The 18,791-nt window shown below is 43.8% G+C and overlaps 1 protein-coding gene across 2 annotated transcripts in view; it reads right to left on the bottom strand.

The window, feature by feature from the left end:
• The window catches only part of RASGEF1C (RasGEF domain family member 1C), a 90,125-nt gene extending 82,611 nt beyond the window's left edge, over positions 1-7,514 (bottom strand). For both annotated transcript variants that reach the window (XM_035105596.2, XM_035105595.2), the window contains exon 1: positions 7,312-7,514. The gene's annotated coding sequence lies outside the window, so the exon portion shown is untranslated. The remainder of the gene's footprint in view (positions 1-7,311) is intronic.
• Between the last annotated feature and the right edge of the window lie 11,277 nt (positions 7,515-18,791).

The raw sequence follows: 18,791 nt of genomic DNA, 5'->3' as shown, positions 1-18,791 counted from the left end.
CCTTCATGCACCACTACACCACTAGCCAGCCAGAACTAAGCTTCTGTGATCATAGTTTGACTCAACTTGCCAACCAGATGGGTTATAACCTACGACTTCAATGTCCTTATTTTTTGGGGGTGGGTGTCATCCCCTAGAATGGCTGGGGCAACCATTTTATTTTATTTTATTTTTATTGCCATCAGATTGATGGCATATAAATAAAGTACAACTGCAATCTGACAATAAACAAAGCAGTATTTTTTTCCTAACAAGACCACATAACACTGGTCTTGAAAGATTTACATTGGCTCCCAGTACGTTTCTGAGCACAATTCAAAGTGTTGGTGCTGACCTTTAAAGCCCTAAACGGCCTCGGCCCAGTATACCTGAAGGAGTGCCTCCACCCCCACCGTTCTGCCCAGACACTGAGATCCAGCACCGAGGGCCTTCTGGCGGTTCCCTCATTGTGAGAAGCCAAGTTGCAGGGAACCAGGCAGAGGACCTTCTCGGTAGTGGCGCCCGCCCTGTGGAATGCCCTCCCATCAGATGTCAAAGAGAAATACAACTACAGTACCAGATTTTTAGAAGACATCTGAAGGCAGCCCTGTTTAGGGAGGCTTTTAATATATAATCAACTATTTTATTTTATTTTTCTGTTGGAAGCCGCCCAGAGTGGCTGGGGAAACTAATAAATAATATAAAGTATAAATAATAAATTAATTATTAATTATTATTATTATTATTATTATTATGGTTTTTGTCTTTAAATCCAGATCCTCTCCTTCCTCAAGTAGTAACTGTTGGTCTCATGCCCATAGCCTCCTCATCCTTGCACTTTTAATTATCCCCTTCATGCTTAAAGTATAGTATTCTCCAGCGCTATGGAGCTACTGCAGTTACATACTGTTACAGGGAAGACTAGTGAAATTTTTTGCTCCAGGTTCCACACCCCCAGTAAATCTAGCCTGGGTGCACTTTCATTTATGCCCTGTACCAAATCTGTGTGACAATGCTAAGTGTGTTATCACGTCCACCCTGAAACAATTGGTTCAATAGCATCGGGAAAATATTTAATACTAAAATTGAAAAGCATTCATCTTAGCATTCATTTTGTGTCAATAAGGCCCACAGGGTAATTATGTATTCTATTTTTTTTTTAAAAAAAAACACCTTTCCTATCAGGGAAGTCTTACTTGCTTGAGCAACACTCCTTGTCTGATCAATATTAACAGTACAAACAAAACTGGCTTCCAGCTATGGAAAGTTATCATTTTAAAATGCACTAAAGGTAAAGGTAACCCTGACCATTAGGTCCAATGGGCCACAAAATAAAGCTTGATTTCAGTTAAGTCTTATACGTATCACATAGATTACCTAAAGAAACACCATACTGTTGCATGCTACCCCAATCTCCAGGCAATGCCAGATTCCTGGAGTTCCAAACACAGGGTTTGGTTACCTTGGAATGAGGTATAATGGGGACTGAGATATCTCTATAATGTGTGGTTTATTTACACATATATACAACCTGAGTTTACGATGGAGGGGTTCACAGCATTAACACCTCAAGGGGGCCTTGATTCTCCCATAGCCGCAACCTTGGATTGAAACAGAAATCAAACATTGCTCTCACAGTCTCTTTCCAGCTCACTGCTTTGCTTCTAAGCTCACATCGCTCCCCTCTGGCCTTCTGTCTTTCTACCTGTGAGTTGAGGAACTACCTGTGCCATCTTGCACAGAACCCCTTCCTTTGTGCTCCCATTATCTTAGCAGGAAGCTAGCTTGGCTATTCTGGGAACTAGAAGGGGGCCCAGGCATTCACCCTCACCCCACAAAAAAACTCATAACAATACTAAATCAGTAAATAACTTAAAAGAAAAACTCCTCAAGTATCACTCAGCAGATTGAATCATCCAGAACTTTAGCACTGTTTAATTATTCCTAAGGGCTTTTAAATAGATCAACCTTGTGTTAATTATATTTTCTGAACTTGACTCAAAATCTTTTTAGCAGTGAATCATTAAGGAAACTTGGCTTCATGGAATAACAGAACACTAAAGCAAAGGTGGATTTAAGGGAGTATGACCACTTCAGTCGCACTGGGCGGGGAATCTCATAAGCGCTGCCCTGTTAGCTGCTTTATTTGTGAAGCTGTAGAGGACATCTAAAATTGTGTGAGATTCTGCAGAGCATGCAAGATATAAAGCAATCTCATGCAAAATTGGCACCAATGTTAGTGCCACTTCTTTACCAGCAGCAGAGCCTGCAGGATGGGCAGAGAAGTGGCACCAGCGCCAGCAGGTAAGACGGCAGCGCCAGCAGCAGAGCAGGCCGAGGCAACACATCCTGTTTCACCTCAAGTGGCAAAATGGGACACCCCGCCCCAATAAAGATGGATGTGTGTGTTACAACTAGAATCTGTATGCTCCCATCATAACTAACATGATTTTTCAGGCCTTCCTAAACTTTGACAGGCAATGCTTTATAATCCTCTAGCAAAACGCCTCTGAAATAGAAGTGTGCGCACACACCATTGGCCCCTAGTGCTATTAGATGTCACAACAAGAAGTAGATATGCACACAACCATCACAGCATCAACAGTTGACAAGCACCCACACACATAAGCCAAGCTAGGGAAGGAAGACAAGAAAGATTAAGGAGCTGCATTGCATCAGGTCAGACCACTGAGCCATCTAGCCCACTGTTATCTACTTTGATTGGAAGTGTCTCTCCAAGTTCTCACGCCTTCCATCACCTGTTATATGATCCTGTTGTCTGGAGTTACCAGGGATTGAACTTGGGAACTTCTGTATCAAAAATATGTGCCCTGTTATCGAGCCAGGGTCCATTCCCGAATCAAGTGACTGCTTTCTTTAGAGGGGATTTCTTAGGGAGGCTCTATTTCAGTGGACAATCACTAGGCCTTTATTATCTGGCTCCCTAGGGTGGGTGGGTGGGGTTTTGTTTTAGAGAAATGAGAGGTATAAGTACTCCAACCTGAATAATTCCAACGGGAAACTGCAATTCTCATCAGCCCAGGTGTGCATGGTCAGTGGTCAGGGCTGGTAAAGAGTCCAAAACCAAATATACTCCGTTTGTAGCGTACAACTTGGTGGTGGTATTTTAAGTCATAAGACGTGCAGGGCACCCATGCATAATGAGGAAAATAAAACAGTCAACATATTACCTTGTTTAAACAAAGGCAACCAATAGCTGAATTATGGCAGCAGAAAAGAAAGAAATGTAAGTTGGCTAAACCTATTAGCAGGGCAGGAAAACCTTTGATTGCATTTCGTATAAGGAGATACATTTTCATCAGGCCTAGAAAACAGCTATAAACCTATAAAGTTTCAAGTGGCAGCATGACTGCAAAAGGATTGTCTCTTCCATCAGAGACTACTGGCAAAATCAAGCTTGGTCCAGGTAGACTTACCCCCAAGAGCCTCCTTGGCTAGTTCTGCCTTTAGTATGAAAATACGGTTTCATACTAACATGGAAAGTAGGCTGGTGATTGGGGGGAAAGGTGGCCTCCCACCACCTCCAAGATGGATCAGCTGGTGCTGTGCAATTCATAATGGGGGATTCAGATGATCCCCCTCAAATGTGCCATGGGACTGTGGAGGTTATAGACCTACACATGTAGAACTCCACACAACGAAAGATCCTGGATAATCAGGACCTCTCATACACACATAGCGGGTGGAGCTCTATGCACATAGATCAATATGAGTGTGGAATCCATCCCTTTTCAAGTGCACTGAACTCATGGTTAGTGAAGGTGGGGGGGGGGGCGGCATTGGGCATGGTGGCGGCAGGTGACAGTTGCCCACACAGCTTCATGACCTCTATATGTAACATTTGAGTGTCTGGGGGTGGTAGGAGTCAGGCATTTGAATCTCCCAATTGTGACTACAAAAAGCAGAATTTAGGAACACATGAAGGAAAATGCTTCCCGCCGTCTCCCAAAGGGTTCTCAAGAGGGAGTTCCATTGCAACCGAATACTCTATGCATTAAACATTAAGTAAAACATAACATTTCCTCACCAGAGCAATTTCTTCAGATTTTGTTTTACTCCTTTGGAAACGACTTCACTTCCACTATATGCACCCACACAGTTCCATTATTACTATTATTATTGGCATAATTATGGCTTGTTTGCACAGCTTTCACTTAACTTGCATTTTATGATGGGGGTGACTGTTCTTCTGTGTCTGCGGGCACCAAGGGGATCTATGCTTACCTGTGCACACAACTGTATAGACTGTCACATTATGATGACCTTTTTTTTGCATCCTTTGCATCTTCCACGTTTCCATTAAAAAAACCCTGCATATTAAACATATTTGTACAAATGAATTCTCACATGAATAAATACCCAGGGTGGGGGGAGCGAAGTGTGCTTAGCCAGTGATGCGCTCAGAATTGGTGCGGGTTCTTTCTTACACCCAAGTGGGGATGCATAGGACTACCCCTCACCTGCCACTGGAGCTTATTTCTCACACTGGTTTTCATAGTAAAGTCAGGTATTGCCAACCTTTTTAGGTTGCAGGAAAGTTCAGATGTTTGAGTAAGAGCTGTGGGCACTGGACAGAAGTCAGATCCCAAACAAAACTCATAAATTAATCTGAGTTTTGAAAAGTACAGAGAGCTAAAAGAAGAAGTGGGAAAGAGCATCATCACCCTTATAAATACCTCCGTCAGCTCAATGGACTTTTCAAAGGGGGAGGAAAGTGACTACATTTCCCAGCTCATGATTAAGGGGGCACTGAATGTAGAGGTGCTCAGAGACTTTGTAGGCAGTGAAGGAAGACTTCAAGGGCACTACTGTGCCCATCACAGGGGCCACATTGACAACCCCTGGGAAAACCATTACAAACCATACATGTGAACATAGAGATAAAAACAAAGGTTTTAAAAATGCAAGGGGGAATTCGTCTCGCATGTACTGTAGTTGCATGGATAGAAGTATGACATTTCATATACATCATACCTTTACGAGATCAATTACATTATTTTTCTCTCCCTCACACATAAAATTTACATTCTTTCACATGACATTAAAGAGAGTTTGACCTAAAAACACCTGATATCATCATCAAGGAATCCAACCGGAACAAATCTCATGACCTAACCCACAGCTAAGGGAAAGAAGTCACCCTTAAATGCAATGTTGAGTGCCAGATGTCCCCCCCCCTATAATTATGCAACAAGTGTGTGAGATTAGCATTGAGTCTCTTAGCAGAACAAGGGGTCTGTCAGAAATGAAAGAAATATATGGGCAAAGCCCTCACTGTATCAGACCGCCTCTGATGTGAGCCCAGTTCATTTGCACATATCATCCCACACTCTAGGTTTCCACTATGTAGGTAGAGTGTAGCATTAAAGTAGCCACTAAAAATACAGGGCAGTTGGCCCTTTGCAGTAGTAATTACTATTCCTGCTCACAATGTTAAGCAGATCTCTGCAGAACAGCATTTATAGAATTCATACCATACCAAACAATTATGAAAACATAGGAGAGGGGTTTCATATTGAGATCATAGCAAAACCAGGAATTTAGAAGCATGCATCCAGAGGTTTGTTTTCAGAATGTGTGTGTATTTTTAAAACACTCGCCTCAAAAACACCAGTAGATTATTCTGATGATCCTATAAAATGCCATTTTTAGGAATGTACATTCAGCTGTCTGCAAACCAGAGACACATTTCCAGTGAGAGGGAGGGGGGATTATCCTGTGCTTTCTGATAACAGCTGAGTCAGATTCAGATCAAATTTTGTTCCTGGAAAAATCACACCTGATCTGACACTGTACATGTCAGGATTTAGCTTGAAACAAATGTTTCAAAGCTGAAATTTAAGCTGCTTGGAATTACGATCTACAGCAGAAATAAAGATAGTCCATTTTTTCTATCAGAGCAAACCGACAAGATGATGTTCTCCTAATGCTTCTGTTAAAAAGGGCTAGCACCACACAGACCAAGGCAGAGATCACAGCCAGTTAGTATCATGGTGATCTTTTTGTAAGCTAGATATCCTTTAATACACATCTTGGTCGCCGCCACATTTCTCCCCTTTGCACAAATACTTGGATTGGCACGTCTCTCCCAACAGCCCTGCCTGAAACACATTTACGTGGAAGCAAGTCCCCGTGACTTCGTTGTGTTTACTTCCGCATAATGCGATTAGAAGCAGGGTGCCTAACAGGTGTTAAAAGACTCAAAGAAAGGCACAGGTATATAGAAGTCTATGGCACACTCTTCAGTGAAAACACAATGGCTCACACTCCCAAGTGCAACTGCAAATAATCGGGGCTCGGTGTTTGGCAGAGAAACGGCTCAGACTGAGGGGCTGTCCAGACTGACGGATGGAGGCGTAGCGTTTTGAATTAAGGAGTCGTGCATTATAGGACAGCACTACTTTAATAACCTTTAAAAGGGGGTGGGGTGGGGTCAGAAACTTTTAATTCTACACAACAATAAGAGCCTATAGCCCTAGTTCAGCAGCTCGGAGATCGATCCCCTCTTTGATTTAACTTAATTCAATATACATTACGAGCTTTCCAGTCACACAGTTCGGAAGGAGTTCCCATCACCTTCCTTGAGAACACCCAGGTCAGCCTCATTAATCTCCCATCCACCTCGCCACCACCAACCTCGAAGACGCCGCCACCAACCTCGAAGACGAACGCAAACGAAACAAAAAACACAAACCCTCGGCTCCCTTTTGCTAATTCACTTCGGGCTGCAAGCACCAATCGATTGGAAAGTGCATTATTAAATTAAAAGTTTGCGCCATTGAGTAATGGTTATAGGGTTAAAAGGCCCGCCACGTTCCTCAGCTACGTGCCCGTCCCCGGCCGCCCCCAACCATGCCTGGATCAGTCTATTATGCCCTGGAATGGACGTGCCCACCGTCCGGGGTCGGGGCTTGGCCTGCGGTCAAACGCCGCTTCCGAGCCCCGCGCCTGCCCAGCCGAGCGGTTGCTCGCTCGCTCCTCCTGCGCAAGGTGCACATCCCCTCCAGAGGCCACGCCGCCCACCGGAGCCAAAGCGCGAAGCCGGCGCGGCAGCAGCCCGCCTCTGCGGGAGGCAGGAAAGGCTCGGCACGTTCCCAGCCGCTCGGAGTTTTCAAGCGGGGCTGCCTTCTTCTAACGAGGTGGGATCTGGACAGTAGGAAAGGAACGTGCGCGCGAGCGCGTTCGGTTTCCAAAAACGGCTCTAGAATGCGCCCCCCAAATCGCAGACCTCTCCTTCCTCGGCTCACCCACTTTCCTACCCTCCCAGTCGGAGAGAAGAAGTCCGCCGCGAGGAAAGTCGCCTGCACTCACCGGAGCTAGGCACTCCCCGCCCCGCTGTGCCAAGCCATGGGCGTCGAAGGCAGCCAGCAAGTCCCAGCTCGGGTTAAATCCTCAGGCACATCTGCCGCTTGCAACCAATCCCCACCGGATCCCTCCTTCCTCCTGCTCAGGTGCCCAGAAACTCCGCGCGCGCTGTCTCCTCAGGCGCCCGCCCGTGCCCGGTTACTATTCCACCCGCTTCCACGGCGCTTATCGAGCTGCTGCTGCTGCTGCTGCTGCTGCTGCTGCTGCTGCTGCTGCTGCTGCTGCAAGAGGCTGCGTTTCTCCACTTGCGTGCCGCACCTCGCCGCTCCAAGCGGAGCGCATAGCGCCGCCTGGCTGCCGCGCGCAAGAAGGGCGGCGGGGACGGCGTCCAGAAAGCTCGGCACGGTGCGGGCGCCCTTCCGCCTATTTAAAACACACCTCAGCTGAACGGAAGGGGAGCGCGCGACTTGCTCGCGGGCGCGTGCCGTTGTAGGCGACTGCAGCCAATAGGGGAGGGGAGCGCCTGCCCGCCTGCTTGCCCGCCTGCCTGCGCGGGCAGGTACAGGCCGCGCAAAGCGGTGGCTTACAAGCCCCAGCTGCGGCCCGCCGCCCTCTTTGCCCCATTTGCAGCTTTTCAGTGGCTCGCGCCTGTCAGTGGACAGGCGCTGATTGCCTGCCTCACAAAAACCCTGTCTCGGTCATGCGGAAGGAGAAGGCGGCGGTGCCCTAAGCCTGTGGGCAGCTGCTGTTTTCTTCTGCTGGGCTATGGGTCAGTATAGCAGGAAAGGGTCATGTTGCCCAGGACACATTCATCATTGCACCCCCAAGGGTGACACTGCAATAAACAACACTCATTTTGAAGGTAGAGTCTGAGAGGGTTTACAGGCAGTCAGGAACTAGCCAGACTCAGACCCGCTTAGCTGCTTTTACACACCCTCGGCTTATCTACCGTAGCTCTGTAAAGGCGACTGAAGTGATGGTGTTTATTATGCATAATTTGAGTCGGCATGAATAAGCCGCCTTGGGAAACTGGTGAGACAATATTTAGGCCTACTGCCAGAAATTCTGTGGTGGTACAATGTACCCAAATATGGGTAGCCAGATAGGGGGAGAGTTCTTTACTTTCTTTGAAATTAATAAATATACCATTTAATTGTATAAAATGATTAAGCATCGGCCATCCCAGTGCCTTTACACTTGTCGGCATTGTAACACACTGCGAAGTGGCAGCAGGTTTAGTTCTTACTGAGCAGTGAACCTGCAAACTATGTCTGAAGACGGGGGATATGCCATTGGGTTACATGCTCCCTCTTCCCCTATTTTGGACAGATTCTTCTTTCCCAGTTGTCACAAGTGTAATTAAAAACTTGTTAGTTTGCCTCTCATATCTGATCTGGTTTGAGATTGCCTCCAAATTTTGCATGCCAATTTGGGAATATGGAATTGGCACATGAGAGGGAAGAAGGAAGCACTTTTTTTGATGCTGTGCAAATGTGGCCAGTTGCACCCAAACACAAACTGATGTGAAGCTTTGCTCTTGAAAATGAACTCACAAAGCAGCTTGTGCTGATGCTACAGAAATCTCCCTATGTCACTGCTCCCCTGCCCTTACACCAATACAAACCCCCCTGTCTATGGTTTGCTACCACACAATGTGCTGCTGCACATGGACTATACATCACCACCTGCATTCAGTTTTATATGGCATCCATCCATGCTGCTTGTCTGAAGCAACATCCATCTGGCTGCTTCACTGTTTGATGCCTGCATTGCAATTAGCACCTCCTGCATCACAAGACCCAGGAGCACTGGCACTTGTTTTGTTTTTCTGTTCCTTTCTGAATAGCAGTTTCCACCCTTGAAACTACAGAGCATCATGTTAATATTTTCTAGCTGCTTTATACAAATATGGAAGGCTTGATCTCATAGCTAAAATGCTCACAGGTGCTGTTCCTTAAGCATCTCAGGTGGCCCAGGTATTCCTCGGCTTGTTCACCTTACCTGTCTACTGGGCTACAGGGTTGCCTTCTGCCTCTGTGTAAGGTTTGCTCTGCAGTGTCAGGGAAGGAGATGGAAGCAAGTTCCTGGCTCTTGTGATCCAGGATGTGCTAATTGCAATGCAAGCATCAAACTGTGAAGCAAAGGCTTCTTAACAGCATGATTCTCCATCAAGGATTTTGACAGCAAATCCACCACTGGGGGATTGCTTTTCCCTTTTTGCAATACATTTTAAATATACAGTATGCGCAATTAAGTTTCTATTTGCTATGGCAACTTTCCCATCCAGAAATTTGTGTTGTGCTCTCATTGGGAAAGGGTTCTGCATTTGGCCCCTTATTTTGTGGCTATGGCTGAAGAAGGAAGAGTGAGCTACAATTAACATTTGCTTGCAAAAGGATTTGCTACTTTTTGGTTGAAAACAGCTCTCCTGTAAATTGATCCTTTGCTATTCAGATGGTTTCCTGAAGTATCAGTACCATTTGCCCCTAATGCCCCCAGAATACGTGACAGAGCTTGCTTCTTGCAAAACCCAGATGAAATAGCCTTATGCATTAGCTCTGGGAATCTACTCCTGATGTTATGCTCTGTTGCCTTTTCTACAATAGAGCACAGCACTAGGTTGATAGAGAGCCACAAGGGATTACATAGGGGAAAGCACTGAAATGCTGAGAGAAACAGTTGAGTCAACTGGATGATAAATGAAAGGCAGGCTCTCATTACAAAGGGAGGCAACTGTACTTGTTTTTGGAACTTTGTATACTTTGTTAATGCTCCTGTAGCCTTTTTCTTAAGAGTAGAAGAAAATATTTGGCAACTGGTCAGTGTAAGAAACAGCAGAGCTAGTCAAATGAACAAAGATGTTTCAATAACTACCTAAGTAAAAAGTTTAACAGGGAAAAATGACAAGAAAAGGCTAGAAAACTAGAAAAGGAGGAAAGGAAATACAGGGTGGATGGAGAGGAATTACAAGAACGATTGCACTTAAATGCCAGTTTTTAACTATGGTATGTGTGAAGTTCTAAGTTAAAGGACACAATGTGTGATTGCAAGGGTGACCTCATGTAACCGTGATAAAAGTAACAAAAGTCCCCCTACAAACAAAAGTAGAATTTGTTGATGACAAATGTATTGACAGGGTCCCTGGACAATTTGTGGCCTTTTTAATTGCAGACTATTTTTAAACTTAATTCCAACATCCCCTTATCTGGATGAATCTCATCTTCATAGAGCAGTTTCTATTTTTCTCTCTGGACTTGAATAATGGTGCAGTTGAGTAGGATGAAATAACGAGCTGCTTTTCAGACCATTCAACAAAAGACTTCAGTTGGGATAGCTACAAGAAATTCAGACCACAGCTCAGAGGGCTTGTATTGCCTAAGAATTTTACTCCAGCCCAAAGCTTCTGTGGAAATAATCTGTTCATGATGACCACCAGCTGGAATTCATGGGATGTGATTAATTGAAGTTGAACATTATAATACAGAATGGGACTTTAGTGCTTCTGGCTGGACAGAACAGCTTCAGCTTGGGATCTGTGCAGAAGATAAACAGCACTAAGAATAGTTGCAAAAGCTTAAATGCAGTAATGAAGGAATGACTAACAAAACTAAGGAGTGTAAACAGAGACTTATTTTTTATATACGGTGCATAAATTCTTCTACTACAAATTCATTGTCGGTGAAAAATTTGGATATTGATAGCATTAAATGTTAGGTAAATTAATGGAGGACTGATGCATCAATCACTTTTATTTTCAGAAATCCTGTTATTCTTGAACTAAAATGATTGAGGAGTCAACAGAACCATCTCGCTTATGTTAATTCTACAGTAAGCCCACAACTTAAGTACATTTAACTTGTGTGCATTCAACTTTATGCACTTAGCTAAAAATTAAAAATAAAATAAAAGGGAGGAGGACATCCATGAAAAAAGACTTTGGCAAACCCACTAACAATTGCACACAATGTGTTTTGTCTATGCATTATTTTGGCTTTGGGTGCATTTTGGCCAAATTCGTTGCGAAAATTAAGGAGTGCATTAGATTCGATGGTGCATTAGGTAAAGGTAAAGGGACCCCTGACCATTAGGTCCAGTCGTGACCGACTCTGGGGTTGCGCGCTCATTTTGCATTATTGGCCGAGGGAGCAGGCATATAGCTTCCAGGTCATGTGGCCAGCATGACAAAGCCACTTCTGGCGAACCAGAGCAGCACACGGAAATGCCGTTTACCTTCCTGCTGTAGTGGTTCCTATTTATCTACTTGCATTTTTGATGTGCTTTCGAACTGCTAGGTTGGCAGGAGCTGGGACCAAGCAATGGGAGCTCACCCCGTCACAGGGATTTGAACTGCCGACCTTCTGATCAGCAAGCCCTAGGCTCAGGGGCAAAATTTGCCAAGGCAGCCCAAAGTGGTGCAGCATATGCAAGTACGGCAGATACTTTCACATTAAACAGCCTTCTTTATGGTCCAGCTCTCACTTCCATACATCACTACTGGGAAAACCATACCTTTAACTATACGGACCTTTGTCAGCAAGGTGATTTCTCTGCTTTTTAAGATGCTGTCTAGGTTTGTCATCACTTTTCTCCCAAGAAGCAGGCTTGATCACTCACTGCGTACTATAGTATATATAATGAGTTGGTATCACATTTTTTAAAGCATGTGGAATTGACTTTTTCTAGATTGCTTTGTTTATCAGTGAACCACATCAGGGCCGTCTTAAGCGCCCCTGGCGCCGTGGTGCGCCAGATCCCTCCGGCGCCCTCCCGCCCCATTTCCCAGCGCGGTGGGCAGGTGGGCGCCGCACGGCTGCCACAGGCGTGGCGGGCAGACGGGCAGGCGCAGCGCGGTTGCCGTGGGCGCAGCTGCGCGGCGGACCGGCCGGCCAGCCAGCCAGCTGGTGGACGCAGCTCGTGGCGCCCTCCTAGCGGGCTGGCACCGTGGTGCCCTGCGCCACCCAGCCTGCACGTAGGGCCGGCCCTGAACCACATCTTTGTTGGTAAAAACTTCATTGGTTTGAGATTCATCACATGGGAGTATTTATCATTGTTTGAATAAAATAAGGCAAATCTGTGGAATATCCAGACTTTGGCTGATCAGTAGTTCGAATATTTCTGTTTCCTCTGTTCTGCAGATGGTAGCAAAGTGATAGTAACAAGTGTATCTCTAATTATGCAATTTGAATGGGAGTGATAAGGCAGAACAGATTTATTTACACTAGTAATCTAACTTGCTGATAAGAAACTTCAGTGAAGCTGCTAATTGGAGATCCTGTTAAGCAGGACATCAGCCATCATTAAATATTCTGTTTAAACATTCATTTTTGCACTGGTTGGGTATAAACCCTTTTGCTGGAACAATTATGTCCTTGGAGGAAGCGAGATTAATTTCCAAATGAGAGAGGGAAATTTTGCTTTGGAATTGGCTTCTGAGGGCAGATTTCATATGAAACCTTTCCTACACAGATTACCAGAGGGAGGGGGGGGGCAGAGAAGTGTGATGAGTTCTGCATGTAGTATGTGACAGTTGTTTATTGGGTTTTCAATAACTCAAATTACTGAGCTGATTGTTGATGGTGCTTTTATAAGGTAAATATAGATGCAGATATTTTGATTTGATTTTTTTTATAAAAAAAGTGTGTTATAATTATTGAAAATGTTAACACTGTATTAGGAACATATTGCTACAGAATTCTTATTTGGTTATTTTTATGTATTGCTCTTTGTTTGTCTACTGTGTATATTGTGAGTATCCTTGAACACTATTTCTTGGCAAAAAGGTGGCAGAAACACTAAATATTTAGGAGTACTGCACAGTGGTGTCCAGTAATATTTAGCAGTTGTGTTCTCACAGAACAAGAACATTTTTAACTGATAAAAATATCAGTAAGATTTTAATATGTTTTTTGTAAATCACACACCGATGAGGCATGTGATGTCAACATGAGGATTTTACATAAGACATCTCTAGAGAGTGAAAAAACTAACCAAGCCAAGATACTTTATCAATAAATAGTCAAAGAGTAAAAAGAGTTCCTTACATTAGCTTAGGTAGAAGAAATTGGTTATAGAAGAAACACTCATATATTTTTTCTTTCTGCAGAAAGAGAAATATTCTAATAAGAATAAGCACATATTCTTTCATTTTGTTGTCCTGAAGTCAACCTATACTGAACTGCAAATGAAACACATTTTTATTTAGAGAAGTACTGAAGGGAAGTAAAAAATCAATTAGAGGGATTTTTTTTTATCTTCAAGGGCAAGGAGAAAAATAATTACAAAGTTCAGCCAGTTCAGTTCCTCTAACAGAAGCTGTATCTGGGATGACCAGAAAGGGTATCAGTCAAAAGTATCTAACAGTAAACAAGGCACCATGTACAAATTATGTGTTGTCAGCTGCAGTCCCAAGAGTGCCCGAGATTCTAAGAAATAATGTCTTGTTAGTCAAGCTCCAGAGAACTTGGTATTTTGATTTGTTGGCATAAAATTTTGTGGTGTGATTCTGCCTGAGTGAGCAAGCAAGAGAAAGAAGGGGGTATGGTGCGCTATCTTCCATTCAAAGGGAAGGTAGTTCAAATTATGTAAACCTGGAGTTGTTCTACTCAGAGTAAACTCAGGGGAAACAATTGAACTTAGTTAGCTATGGCCATTAATGTCAGTGGGTCTGCTGTAACACTGGATACAACCCTTTCATTCCATAGTACTGAGGTGAGATACTCTGAAGCCCAGCTTGTAAAAAATGTGCCTAAGATTAGTAGTTGCTCCACAGTCTAGGTTTGCAATATTTCAAAAAGTAAAAACCAGGACACCCAAAAAGTTGTTGAACTCGGAAAGTCTCCACGGATGTCAATTCCAGCTTTGAAATCCCGGTATTATGCAGGAAAATCCGGACATATGGCAGCCCTACAATAACACAAAGGAAAAGATACAATTATTAGTGATCATTTAGGTCTATAATGGCAGAATGCTTATTTCCTTCACTTCTTTTAACTCTGTGTGGTTGAGGCACAAGTCAGCCACCTGTCAACAAAGGACTAGGGGTTCTTTGTATTGTGTTAAAGGTAAGGGTACCCCTGACCATTAGGTCCAGTCGCAGACGACTCTGGGGTTGCGTGCTCATCTTGCTCTATAGGCCGAGGGAGCCAGCGTTTGTCTGCAGACAGTTTCCGGGTCATGTGGCCAGCATGACTAAGCCACTTCTGGCGAACCAGAGCAGCACACGGAAACGCCATTTACCTTCCCGCCGGAGTGGTACCTATTTATCTACTTGCACTTGATGTGCTTTCAAACTGCTAGGTGAGCAGGAGCTGGGACCGAACAACAGGAGCTCACCCCAACGCGGGGATTCGAACCGCCAACCTTCTGATCGGCAAGCTCGGTGGTTTAGACCACAGTGCCACCCACGTTCCCTGTATTGTGTTAGGCCACTCCGAAATCAGGTATTAAGGATGTTCAGCCCTTTCCCTCTCTGTACAAAGCATAGTTTTTTTCTGTCTTCCTGTGTAGCATTGTTTTCTGTCGCGAGAAAGCTAAAAGAAAGACAAAAAAGCAGATATTGATTCTGCTGCTGGGCCTACCCCTTCCAGATTTGGAGATCTGGAGGGAGGTTGCTCATGAGCTTAAGTATTTTCCAGAAGCTGAAGGGAGGGAGGAAGAGGGGAAAGAACATTGTATCAACAAACTTTTGCTTATTAAGCCATCGAAAAGGGGAAAAGAACAACACAAACATATGGGAGACAAAAGGCACAGAATAAAAATGGGAAATAAGTGTTTGTGTGAAAATGAATTTTCATTGAACTCCCTTCAGTAGCTATCCATTATATATGGGCATGCGATACAGGAAAAAAATGTAAGATCAGGAATAGAAATTTGTAATGGTTGTGGCACGCAAGGAATTCAGTGAGTGGAGAGAAAAGACTACATTCAGTATTCATTTCAAGCAATCGGGAAACAGTAGCAACAGTGAGAAATAAAATAGGTAGTAAAACCCAAAGAGCATAAAGGCATTAAAAAAGTTCTAGCAACAGAAGAATTGTAATCTATCTGGGCAAACTAGAAAGCACTATTAATAGAAATAAAGTTCTCAGTAGGTATGCGGATTTAGAATGGCCTGCTTTTTAAAACAATAACAACAAACCAGTGATAGTAATAAGAATATACTGTATATCAGTCTAGATATGATGAAGCATCAAGAGTTGATTAGGTAACAAAGATGTTCAATGGAGGCCATAAAAACAAGGGGAAATCTGGACAGCACTAAACACAATCTGGTTAAGCCTTAAATGAAAAGGAGCATTAAAGAGGGAAAGACAAACAACAGCCGTGCAAACCTTTCAGTGCACATTATTCTGTGTCGATGTGATCATAAATCCAAGGCCTGTGCTATTCTGTTCTCAGTAGTAAATATGTGAGATGCATTCCAAATGGAAGACAAACCTCGTTGATTTTCCCAGGAAGTTTACACTTAAAGGAACACAGGCATGCTGACAAATCATTGAGGCAAGCACTACAGCATAATAACAAAGACACCAAAGTTGGGATTGATCACATCGTGGCAATACAAAACAACTCTCCTAATGCAAATCTCGCTATCCAAATATCTTTGCTATTGCAATCCATTTAGAAAACGTGGGCAATTTTACACATCGATATCCTGTGTCCCTCAGAATGAGGGAAATCAGAGGGCCAAAACAAATGAAAGAAATGACTCATGGAAGTTTTCAAAAATGCAGTGATCTGGGTAGGCTCATGACCATAGCAAATGACCTGGAGTCGTTTTTTTAACCTTAGGTAACCTGTCTTCCTCAAAACTAAAAGGGAGGTGTTCTTAAAGGTCACCCGATCAACAAAATTTTAGCATTCCCATACTAGAGCCCTGAGCAGAGCCTTGAGCACACCCAGCACAAATGGGCAGTTTCTTTTATTGACAAAGCACCAACTTACAGTAGCTCCTGAGGTGCTCTAAACATGCAAACACATGTTTCTGGGGGCTAGGGGGCTGGTGCCCCTCCCTGGTCAGAGCTAGATTGTTGGAACAACGGGTGGTCATGCCTACACCCAAACTTAAGTACCCTCGAGTGCAAGCAACCTGCAACAAAGTTGTCGCTGTGACCGCCTGCCCCACTAGGGATACAGGAGGGGATGGAGGGGATTCTGCATGCCCCCTCCCTTCAGATACTCCCTTTCCCCTCTGCTCCTGATGCGTTCTGTCCTTCCTCCAACTCCAGCTCCTGTCCTGTGTTCTGCAACCATCCCCCCATCGCCAACTGTTCAGACCCCTCCCCATCCTCCAGCTCCGGCTCCTTCCCTGTGGGAGGCACAAAATCCCATAAAGCACTACATCCTTCCACTGGATCACCCTCTGACCCTGCTCCCTCCTTCACCCTTCACTGCCAGTCCTTGACAACTAGCTAGAAAGTTGGGTTGTGGTATACATGTATCCCAAGAGACATTGACATGGATCCAGGATATTTGGCCCAGTTTAAGAGGTGTATGTGAAGGAAATGGTATCCAAGGAGTAGAATAATCTTCAGTGGTTGGGTGGTTTTTAAACCCTTAAAAAACCCTTATCCCTATCCCTGAATTGTTTTGATGATGGGTCCAAGGTGGGCTGGATATCTACCAAGATGGCACAGGGCAAATCTGTCTGATATCGGGACCACACATCAGCCCCACAGGATGACTTGGGCAGTCTGTGCACAGCCTTAGTCTTCGACACCAAGAAGAGACTCTCCTACCCTGCTCCATCCATTTAGGCACCTGGAGGACATCCCACTTGACTTTACAAAGAAGCAGATAGTTGGGAACAAATATAATGATGGTGAAACTTGGATGCAGATGGCTGAAGCAGAATGGAACACAGGGTCATACTCAGATACACTCATAAAGGCTTGAAGGTGATGTTCATGGCACTCTTTAAATAACCCGATTTGTTCTTAAACATGGACCCAAAGCACAGCCAGAAACATTTGGCTAATTATGCAGACAGCCAGTACTAGGCTGGCCAAGTTAATTATGAAGACTATCAACAATGGGCAAAACAAATTACTTGGGCAGAATAAGACACTGCTACTCAGTGACTAATAGCAAAACAGCTTGCCCAGACAGATAAGTAAGGGAGGACACAGATTCATACCACACACCAGATGGGTTTTCCAGTGGCAGAGGCAAATAATTTCAAAAACACGCTCCTCCAGCAACTTTAAATGACTGTTCCTGCAATCCCATAATGAGCTTGTGCCTTTTGAATAAAGATGCTTCCCCTATGCGCCTCCAAAATAAAGTAGGCAAAATAATCTCTCTCTCTCTCAGAAAAATAATTTATTCACATCCCACCTTACTAATTATTGGTCCAACTGTGTGAAAGTTATGGGACTTTTATGACCCTAAATTTGCTCATATTTAAAATGAGAGTTAAAAGCTCTCTAAGCAATTTTTCATTTTGGGGCACAATGGATTATGGCAGCCAACCAAATTCTGGAATCCCCACTCCACTCCCAGTGTCTGCATGCTGGATAAGAGATTTATATATGAAAATATGCATGTAAGTCCCATTTAGCATGAATGAAGTGGAGAAAACAGATAACTCAGCATACTAATTGATCTGTGTATTCTCTGGCCCCTGTACAAATGTATCATCCATTACACAGTTGTTGGAAGATAGTGTTGCAGCATGGGAAGAGGACAGTCAGAAGGAGCAAGATCTCAATTACCTGTACATACACTGAACTGAATGTGTGCAAAGGTAAATGAAACAAATCATTTCCCCTAGAGGACCATTAATGAGCAAGCCATAACAATTATGAATGGGTGGCGATAGCCTGTGTGGCAAGTAGAAATGGACAGATCAGTCTGTTTCTGGTGCCCCATCAATTCCACTTGTCTTCATTCCTAAGTCCATTTTGTTTGGTTGCTGCATTAATGTGCTGTTTCTTAAAAAAGAGAAACCCATGAACTTTGCTCTTGAAGTGCCAATTCTTCCTTGTACAAGAGTTCTTCATTGTAAAATGGTCACCAGGGTATCTATGGGAATGCCTGTTATTGTTGCTAAGTTAGCTCTGTTTCCTAATGTAATAATCTAATAATTGAGAGGTCATTCTCAACTGATCTTAAAAGATTGTTCACTGAAACATAACTGAATAGATGGGTTCTAATGTATACCTGTATAAGACCTTAGTAATTTCATGCTTTTGAGGTGCAGATATTATTTAATTTTTGATCATAACATTATTTTCATTGCTTTCTTGTCCAATGCCACCTCACTTTAACGTGGCTTTCTATAACATTTACCTTGTACTATAGCTGAAGAATTTCCAAGACACTGGGGAACCTTTTCTGCCTTTCACGAGGCCATAGCTCTTTGGACTTTTATTTAGAAAATCCATTAAAGTTTACAACACAACTGAACTAATATTTGCAATAAGGGAGTTGGAGATAAGTAATGTGTCTGATAAATGGAAAACTGCCCCAGGGTGCCTGGAGATTAC

Source organism: Zootoca vivipara, chromosome 2, assembly GCF_963506605.1.
Source record: "Zootoca vivipara chromosome 2, rZooViv1.1, whole genome shotgun sequence".
Taxonomy (NCBI): Eukaryota; Metazoa; Chordata; class Lepidosauria; order Squamata; family Lacertidae; genus Zootoca; species Zootoca vivipara.
This window is presented reverse-complemented; position numbering and strand designations above follow the sequence as displayed.